At 44.7% G+C, this 10,599-nt stretch overlaps 1 protein-coding gene across 1 annotated transcript in view; it reads right to left on the bottom strand.

Annotated features, from left to right (window-relative positions):
• The window catches only part of znf330 (zinc finger protein 330), a 92,942-nt gene extending 83,200 nt beyond the window's left edge, over positions 1–9,742 (bottom strand). Inside the window, exon 1 of the mRNA XM_028802741.2 lies at positions 9,607–9,742. The gene's annotated coding sequence lies outside the window, so the exon portion shown is untranslated. The remainder of the gene's footprint in view (positions 1–9,606) is intronic.
• Between the last annotated feature and the right edge of the window lie 857 nt (positions 9,743–10,599).

Consider the following 10,599-nt stretch of genomic DNA (forward strand, 5'->3'; position numbering starts at 1 on the left):
TTGTAGTTATTCTTCATGATATTGTAAGTTGATGTTTTCATCTTCCGCACCATCACCACCACCATCACCACCAACTATTTCAGCATAATCTATTAATACGCATTTAACCAATTTGCCGTGTAACAGATCAACAATTTTCGCATTAATTCGTTTGACTTCATCATTTCTCGGTGCTAGGATTGCCTATGTACTCATTTCTTCTGTTGATATCCCTTTGGGATGAAATTCCTCACTAAGATTTGAACATAATACGTCTTCTTTAATTGGGAATTTAATGTGAGGAAAACGTAAAAATTTATAAGAGCTGAGAGCGTAGGAAATGTGTCTGACAAAAGCCAGTAAGAGGCGAGAGGACCACAGGCGTGGGACGTGAACCGGAAATGGTTGAGAGGAGAGATTGACTTGAAACAATCTCATGTCAAAAATCTCATCTCGCAGGACTTGGAAAAAATCTTTTCAAAAAAGTGTTGTTGTAGGATATCTATATATATAAAATTCTTTTCGCGTTTGAAACGGAAATTACGTATGACCACGCGATATGGAAATTACGTATGACCACAGAACATATTATAATACAGGAACTAATCACTTCATTTGTGGACGCCATTTTTATATCGTCTTTACGAATTGTTATTATTTGTGTGAGAGTTATTTTACTGATATTGAAAAGAAGTAAACACAAACACGCCGATCTATCCCATAGAAGTGCACCCCGCGTCGTCCTCTCCCAGCCCTCCTCTCTGGATTACAGCGCTGAGCCGTCCGCTGCCAGGCGCGTTCTGACAGTGAAGTTTTATTTATTCATCCACGTGACGGTCGAGGAAACTGCAACATTGAAATTTTTTTTTAGTTGGCAGTACTTGATAGTAGAAGAGATGAGGAAAACAGCTTTGCGTCTTTCTACTTTTTAACTGTGGCGAGCTGTAAACAATGTGCATGAGAACAAAGTGGACACTGACAGGCACGGAATATCGGGCTGCTCTGCGGGGTTGAGAGCTTCGCAGTTTCAGGTAGCGTCCTCACTTCTCGCACTGTTTGTGACACTTCAAGTGCCCCGTCGGCTCCTGGGAGAGTGGAAATCTTTGCAAATGATTGTAATCGGCGCCATCGAAGCAGGATTCTGTTGGTAAATTACCCTGCACTACTACTTACTGTCCCTTAAGGTGAGTTTGGGTCACTAAAACCCCGCAACATTCAAGGTTCCTTTTGTCATAAATTATTTTAAGAAGTAAATCACAGGCACGTAGTGCAAGGTTGTCAGGCAGAAATTTGGACGATCACATAGAAAATGTAATTTCTATACCACAGCGGTCGTGTAGCGCCTTTCACAAGGGATCTACTACTGAGAGATTATCCAAATACATTTTAGCTGCAGTTAGTACTATTTACCTGTTGTGTTATAGCGCCTTTAAAATGTAGCTTACCCCAAACCACTCCAGTAGTGCTCAATATGTCTTTACTTCTTAAATGTTAATATTTTACTATTTAATAACTTATAGACTACATTGTATTTTTTTCCCCTTGCACTCAGTGAGCAAAGCCACTGAGTAATCAACTAGTTTTTATATAATAGAGAGATGTAATAATCTAGTATTTTGTGTTTAATGCTTGTATCCCATGTTACTAATAGGATCTTTTTCTTTGCTTTTTGTACCATTTTGAATATAAGAGAAAGTTATGTCACTTGCAGAAATTCTCAAATGATTCTGGACTTATATGGTGTATCAATAAGTGGGAAGAGATAAAGGAGAGGGCTCAGGTCGAGTTTCTTGGTGCAAACAGAACTTTCTGCAACTTAACATCAGCAAAACCTAGGAACTGCTTATTTACTTTCGGCACACCAAATAGCCTCTATGCCCAGTCACTATTCAGGGAGTGGATGTGGAGGTGGTCCAATCTAACAAGAACTTGGGGGTCCACATTAATGATAGGTTGGACTGGTCTCAGGACACAGAGGAACTACAGAAAAAAGGGTAGAGGAGGCTTTTTCTACTTAATAGACTGCATTCCTTTAATGTGGGAAGTGACATCCTTCACATCTTCTGTAACTCTGTGATGGCCAGTGTAGTGCGCTGGGTTGGTAACATCAATTCAGAGGCTCATGGAATCAACAAGCTAATTAAGAGGGCTGAACTCTGGATCCCCTGGAGGTCGTAGCAAAGGAAAGAATGAAAACAAAACTGAGTGCCTTTACAAACAATGCTGCACATCCTCTCTGCGACACACCAACACTGAGGACTTTCAGTTAACCAGTTATTCAGCAGAAGTGTGTCAAGAAACGTGACTGGGGTGCTCCTTTATACCAACAGCAATAAGTCTGTATAGTGCCTCACTAGGAAGGACATCAGAAGTTCTCTTTCTTTATAGTCATTTTGGTGCATGTTCAGATCATAAGAGTGTGTGTGTCTGTGTGTATATTTATCTATTTAAGCATTTATGTATTTATTTAAAGAGCTTCTGTTAAAAAAAAATAAAGTTCTACTTATCTATTTGTAACATGCTTTGGGCACGGGAAAGGTCCAAAAATTTTTATCTAGTAATGCTTATACAAGAAAACATGAAATTTTCCTTCTCAGTTGCATCCAATAACATAAAGAGAAATAAAACAAATACATGGAGACCAAACAGGTTAAAAAAATTACACAGAAAATCTAAAATCTAAAAACAGTTTACATTATTTGAGAAAAAAAAAACAGATTTTTTTGTTAAAACCTACCGTAGCTACTCACGTATAAGTCGAAAAATTTATGCCTTAAAATTCATTGAAAAAAACAGAATCGACTTATCCGTGGGGCAGCACAATTGTCCATAGAATTTGAGTAATGACATTGTACACACAACGCTTCACGGTGTTAAGTCACCGGTCATCTGCCGTTTCCCATAGTCTTTGAAATAATTATAAGCCAGCAATACTATTACTAATTGGCTAGTTTTTTCCTAATTTCATTAAAAAATTCTTTAAACTGTGAAATACTTGAATTTGAGCATTAGCTTTTGCAGGTTTTGGATAACAAACATACCATTAGCTGCCACGTGCAATCAGATTTGGAATCAAAAGAACCAAGGCAACGCACGCTATCAATGCAATGCAAGCGCAGCCCGTGATTCAAAACATTTCTCTGCCTACCTGTTTGTCTCGTCTGACAGTAGCTGAAAAGCAGCATCAGGAGAGAGCAGCCTGAAGTAGTCCCGCAGCAGGTGATCTGTCGTGTCCAACAGCAAGCCATGCTGTCTTGTGAAGTCCGGCAGCCAGTTTGGCTCCCACGGATCAATGTCTGGGTATTCCTCCCACGCGAACCTTGCCGTAGCTGCATCAGCTGCGCGAATGCGTTCAGCTGGCAGTGGATCAGCTGGCGCGGCATCGGCTGGTGTCCGCTCAGCTGATGCCAGCTTCTCACTCTCTTGCTCGATTCCTGATCACTGTCAATAAAATCCGATTCTGAAAAATCAGTGTCCAACTCAGCGATAATGTGCAAAACATCGTCTGCCGAGTGTTTTCTTTTCTGCACTCGCTTCGCTCCCTTGTGACATATCAACGCCATCTTGCCTTTGTTTACATTTCGCAACTCACGCACACGCAAGGATTAGTTGCCAAGTCAACGAGTCTAGCATTTCTCCAAGCACAGAGGGAATGCCTGTGACGTGACACTGAGTTTTGTCGCCATTAACAGCTGATTGGCGCCCTCTACCTCTGATAGCAGTCAAGTTTTACCCTCGACTTATACACGGGTCATAACAAATTTCGTAATTTTCGGTTTAAACAATACACTTGACTTATCTGCGAGATCGACTAATACGCGAGTATCTACGGTACTTCTTTGATGGTACACTTTACCTAAAATGGATACACAAGAAAAAAAAATCTGCACCTCTTGAATTTTTGTTAATGACTATCTCTGATTGTCCTTATTAAAAAGATGGATGGCACTGAGGAGAAAGGAATTTCTGAAGCGATTTGTGTGGCTTTTTTTTTAATATTTTTATTTTATTAATTTTCATTGTAATCATTCCATACAAATAGATCAATTTATAACCCAACAAAATTGAAGACAAATCAAACCCCACCCCTGAGAAGGAGAGCTTAGCTAAAGGAAAATTGCTTAAGGCTTTTTAATAAGGCAACATTAAACAAAGGAAAGGGAGAAGTAAATATATATGTAAATAAGAGATGGAGAAGGGAATTAAATGCGGTAATAGTTATTTCTCTTATTCTAAAATAATATTGATTAAATCCTGCCAGGTTTTGAAAAAATTTTGTACAGATCTAACTGAGAATTTGATTTTTTCCAATTTCAAATAATATAAAACATCGGTTTCCCACTGACTTATAAGAGGAGAGTTAGGATTCTTCCAATTTAACAAAATAAGTCTGCGTGCCAAAAGTGTAGTGGCTTTTCAAAGCGAATCTCCTACAGATTTACATGTAATGGGTGTCCGTCATCAGCCGAGATGAATTTCCGTGTTTTCAGCACTGCCCTCTGACGCACACTTAACCAAATTGTCTACATCAGCCCCAATCACTTTAGGCACACGTGAGGAAGTAGATAACCTCCCAGAGGGTAAAGGGACTACTAAGGAGGCACTGAGTGGTCTAAAAATTATGGAGGGAGAAGTCCTGCTTAGAAATCAAACAAATCACCAGGGCCAGAAAATATGTATGTCTGAGTTCTTAAGGAGGATAGCGAGTACATACATAAACTCTTGTGGCATATTGTTTGTGGCATCGGTGTCCTTGAGTTCTCTGAAAGGCACCATGTATTATTATTATTTATATTTTTAGGAAGTCACTGCAGACTGGGGAAACTGCAAAGGACTGGAAAATGGCAAATAGTAGCCTACTACATAAAAAGAGTGGCTGGTAAGTTTAACAGGTATCACAGGTAAATTAATGGAAAGAAATATTAAAGGAAAGACGGAGCAACACATGGCAAGAACAGGACTTTTATTGAAAAATCAGCTTGGGTTCAGATGAGGGAGGTCGGGTTTTACCAATATTTTGGAATTCTATGAGGAAGCAACAAAAGGATACGATCAAAGTGGAGTGTCTGTTATTTATCTTGATTTTCAGAAAACATTTGATAAGGTGCCACATTAGAGATTGGGCATTAAAGAAAATGAAGTGGGAGCTCAAGGTGTGGTGTGTAGATGGGTGCAGAATTTGCTAAAACACAGGAAGCAGAGGGTGATGGGGAGAGGAACCCTATTAGAATTGTCTGATATTAAGAGTGGTGTCCACGGGGGTCAGTGGAAGGCTGCTACTATTTGTAATATACAAAAACTAGTCATTTAGCCTGTTACAATAACGGGCGCTAGAACAGTAGTGCATAAACATTAGTAGGAACAGTCTATATTAAATGGCAAGGGTCTTTGACCTCATTCTTTTTGTTGGTCGTATTTTTCTTTCTTTCAGCCTTTCTTTTGTTGATGTTTACTTGCTGAGCTGATCGTTCTTCGTGGGCTGCTGCCGTGTATTGTGTGTCTTTAATTTTCTGTGACAGTAATACTGTCTTGTATGGCTCTATTCAATAAGGGCGCGCACAAAAAGGCGAGCTTCAAAAGGGCGACCTCAATTGAGCTTGGCATGCCCTTATTGAAGGATGCCTGTGCGCGCCCTTATTGAAGGGTATTGTCTTGTATGTCCGCTAGCTTGTTCGTTCGTAATATACCTTTAATTTTCTCTGGCGGTAATACAGGCGTGCGCGTCGGTAATATGCCTTTAATCTCCTCTGACAGTAATACTGGCTTGTATGTGGCTGTAATATGAGTCACTGTATTGTGTACCTTTAATTTCCTCTCGCAGTAATACTGGTTTGTATTTCCGTAAAATGCCTCTAATTTTCTCTGACAGTAATATCGCGCACTCACCGTGCCCCGCGCATGCGCACTTCATCAGAAGACACCCACACACGGACACCTGGACGCACATAGGGATTTTATATATATAGATGATTTGAATAGAGATATAAGTAACAAGGGCGGCACGGTGGCACAGTGGGTAGCGCTGCTGCCACGCAGTTGGGAGACCTGGGGACTCGGGTTCGCTTCCCGGGTCCTCCCTGCATGGAGTTTGCATGTTCTCCCCATGTCTGCGTGGGTTTCCTCCGGGCTCTCCGGTTTCCTCCCACAGTCCAAAGACATGCAGGTTAGGTGGACTGGCGATTCTAAATTGGCCCTAGTGTGTGTGGGTGTGTTTGTGTGTCCCTGCCCAGGATTGGTTCCTGCCTTGTGCCTTGTGTTGGCTGGGATTGGCTCCAGCAGACCCACGTGACCCTGTGTTTGGATTCAGCGGGTTGGATAATGGATGGATGGATGGATATAAGTAACAAGCTGGTTAAGTCTGCTGAATTTAGGAGTTGGAGTTGCATTGTGACTTTGTGGACCTGGAGAAAGCATATGACAGGGTGCCCCGAGAGGAGTTGTGGTATTGTATGAAGAAGTCGGGAGTGGCAGAGAAGTACGTAAGAGTTGTACAGGATATGTACGGGGGAAGTGTGACAGTGGTGAGGTCTGCGGTAGACCGATGCAGCGCCCGCATTACTGCGGATGCCGCACCGATAGGCCTGTTGATCTCACGCTCCATTCTTCCCTCACTCGTGAACAAGACCCCGAGATACTTGAACTCTTCCACTTGAGGCAGGATCTCGCTACCAACCCTGAGAGGGCACTCCACCCTTTTCCGGCTGAGGACCATGGTCTCGGATTTGGAGGTGCTGATTCTCATCCCAGCCGCTTCACACTCGTGTGAACCGATCCAGAGAGAGCTGAAGATCACGGCCTGATGAAGCAAACAGGACAACATCATCTGCAAAAAGCAGTGACCCAATTCTGAGCCCACCAAACCGGACCCCCTCAACACCCTGGCTGCGCCTAGAATCTCCTCAAAGCCGTCCAAAAGTCGTTCTCCATGGCCTCCCCAAACTCCTCCCACGCCCGAGTTTTTGCCTCAGCAACCACCAAAGCCGCATTCCGCTTGGCCGGCCGGTACCTATCAGCTGCCTCCAGAGTCCCACAGGACAAAAGGGACCGGTAGGACTCCTTCAGCTTGTCGGCATCCTTCACCGCCGGTGTCCACCAACAGGTTCGGGGATTGCCGCCACGACAGGCACCAACCACAGCTCCGGTCAGCTGCCTCAACAATAGAGGCACGGAACATGGCCCATTCGGACTCAATGTCCCCCACCTCCCTCAGGACATGGTCGAAGTTCTGCCGGAGGTGGGAGTTGAAGCTACTTCTGACAGGGGGCTCTGCCAGACGTTCCCAGCAGACCCTCACAACACGTTTGGGCCTACCACGCCTGACCGGCATCCTCCCCCACCATCGAAGCCAACTCACCACCAGGTGGTGATCAGTTGACAGCTCCGCCCCTCTCTTCACCCGAGTGTCCAAGACATGTGGCCGCAAGTCCGACGACACGACCACAAAGTCGATCATCGAACTGGGGCCTAGGGTGTCCTGGTGCCAAGTGCACATATGAACACCCTTATGCTTGAACATGGTGTTCGTTATGGACAATCCGTGACGAGCACAGAAGTCCAATAACAAAACACTGCTCGGGTTCAGATCGGGGGGGCCATTCTTCCCAATCACGCCCTTCCAGGTCTCACTGTCATTGCCCACGTGAGCATTGAAGTCTCCCAGCAGAACGAGGGAGTCCCCAGAAGGTATGCCCTCTAGCACCCCCTCCAGGGACTCCAAAAAGGGTGGGTACTCTGAACTGCTGTTCGGTGCATACGCACAAACAACAGTTAGGACCCGTCCCCCCACCCGAAGGCGAAGGGAGGCTACCCTCTCGTCCACCGGGGTAAACCCCAATGTACAGGCTCCAAGTTGGGGGGCAATAAGTATACCCACACCCGCTCAGTGCCTCTCACCGGGGGCAACTCCAGAGTGGTTGAGAGTCCAGCCCCTCTCAAGGAGATTGGTTCCAGAGTCCAAGCTGTGCGTCGAGGTGAGTCCGACTATATCTAGCCGGAACCTCTCAACTTCGCGCACTAGCTCAGGCTTCTTCCCCTTCAGAGAGGTGACATTCCACGTCCCAAGAGCCAGCTTCTGTAGCCGAGGATCGGACCGCCAAGGTCCCCGCCTTCGGCCACCACCCAACTCACACTGCACCCGACCTCCTTGGCCCCTCCCATAGGTGGTGAGCCCATGGGAAGGGGGACCCACGTTGCCTCTTCGGGCTGTGCCCGGCCGAGCCCCATGGGTGCAGGCCCGGCCACCAGGCGCTCGCCATCGAGCCCCACCTCCAGGCCTGGCTCCAGAGTGGGGCCCCGGTGACCCACATCCGGGCGAGGGAAAGCGCCGTCCAAAATTGTTTTTCATCATAGGAGGTTTGTTTAACCGCTCTTTGTCTCATCCCTCACCTAGGACCAGTTTGCCTTGGGTGGCCCTACCAAGGGCATAAAGCCCCGGACAACAGAGCTCCTAGGATCATTGGGACACGCAAACCCCTCCACCACGATAAGGTGGCGGTTAAAGGACCAAGTATATATGACCAATAAATGACCAAGTATATAAATATATATAAATATATATAAATGACCAAGTATAATATTTTGGTCTCATTTGTTTAACTGGTTTCTCTTTATCTACTTTTAGGACTTGAGTGAAAATCTGATGATGTTTTAGGTTACATTTATGCAGAAATATAGAAAATTCTAAAGGGTTCACAAACTTTCAAGCACAACTGTATGTTAAATAAAGTTCCCTTGCATATTTAAAAAATCGTCTGGCCCTGACTTCATTTTGCACAGGGTGTGAAAATAAGCAGCTTGGGTGTAGTGTGGTAGACAGGAGGCCTTTAGGGCCCTTCAAAATTCTACTTGATGTTCACTTTAGAAGAATCCAGTGCAGAAGACTGGCGAGCTTTGCTGGGCTGAATGGTCTGCTCTCGTCCGGATTTTTTCGAATGTCTGGTAATCTGCTGGAGCGCGTCCTATAAAACATCGACCCTATATAAACGTGGATGAAAGTGATAACAGAGTGGATCACATTGTGATTAAAAGGACAACAAGAGGTCATTGACATCTTTCATTAGTCTGAGCTTACGGATGAGTAATTTGCGTTGATTTCATTTAGAGGCGCTATATAAATACAATTCGCTATTCTTCTTCTTCTATTGCCTCAAAGCACATACCGGGACGAGTCGCCTTGCCTTTTAATAACACTGCTGATTGACAAGTTTTTACAATTACTGGTCTTATCAATCAGGCTGCTTCAATAAATCACGAGTGTCAAACCCGCACTTAACTGTCATACGCCGGTCGGCTCCGCTCCACACTGCGGCGTGAACGAAATGGAAGATCAGCGGAGCCGCCACCTTACGTCAGTCCTATTAAAATAACTGAACAACCCGTGCAGACGTTTCAGTCTGACATACCTCTTTCTGCCCCGATGGGCTCTACCAGGGTCGTGTAGTGCACACTACTCACGTAACAGGTGGCGTCAATTGAGGACCGCCAGCAGGTCGCGACTCGCACACGTTGACAGTGAACCAAACCAAGCAACGTCACCAGACGGAATAACACATTCGTTTAAAGCACACTTAGGAACACAAAACGACTAAAGAACAAATAAGTACAAAACACGTAGAACTTCACGCTCACCTCCGCTCTTAGTTCTGCCAAAAGTGACGAACTGCCGCCGACGCCGGTACCACAAACCGGAAGCTGGGCGCCAAGCCTCGACAGTCGGTCCGCTTAGAGAATTCGTCCGACGGGCGCACCGATTCAAGTGTTCGGGTTTCTAGTGAAACAAACGGAGCATTGGTTCCTGCTTGACTTTTTTTTTTAATAAGGCACGGTGGCGTAGTGCTTACCTTTGCTACATGCAGAGAATATTCAGCTGGAATTAGTATTATTGTACACTTTTGAAACCTACTAATGACAGGACACTTTGTGAAAGCCACTAGAAGGTGCAAATCCAGCCAGTCCATTGTACTTTGCAACCTTTTTTTTCAGGAAAACGTGGCTGTCATAAGCAGTCAATTATCATCATCCCTATACCACAACATTCCTATCTTTTTCGCCTCTCTCCATCACTGATGTTTCCAACCTCCTCTCTAGTCGTCATTTTGTGGCATTTTGTTCTGAGTTTTTCAGTTGTGAAGTTCAATTTTGTACCTTTGTCTTGTCACACTTGTTCTCAAACAGTCGCACAGACTGATGTTTATTCTATTAAGTTGACTTCATTTGTATGTCACTTTAGATTAAAGGCATGGTGATGCAGTGGTAGGGCTGCTGTCTTGCACTAAGGAGACCAGGGATTGAATCCTGAGTCCTCCCTGAGTGAATGTCTGCATGTTCTCAACCCACCGTCCAGAGACCTGAAGGTTAGGTGAACTGGTGACGCTGAAGTGGCCACAGTGTGTGTGTGTGTGTGTGTGTGTGTGTATTTGCCATGTAATGTCTGCAGTTTGTCCCTGCCTTGCACCCTATTCTAGCTGGAATAGGTTCCACCCCCTCCCCTGTGACCCTGGTCTGCATTATTCAGATTTAAAAAATAGGAGGTTGTCTCCCCTTGACTTTCTCGTATTCTCAGATATGGGGATGGATATTTGAGGAGTGAACCACAAGACAATGATTATATTTTTATATTAT

This window comes from Erpetoichthys calabaricus, chromosome 5 (genome assembly GCF_900747795.2).
Source record: "Erpetoichthys calabaricus chromosome 5, fErpCal1.3, whole genome shotgun sequence".
NCBI classification, from domain to species: Eukaryota; Metazoa; Chordata; class Cladistia; order Polypteriformes; family Polypteridae; genus Erpetoichthys; species Erpetoichthys calabaricus.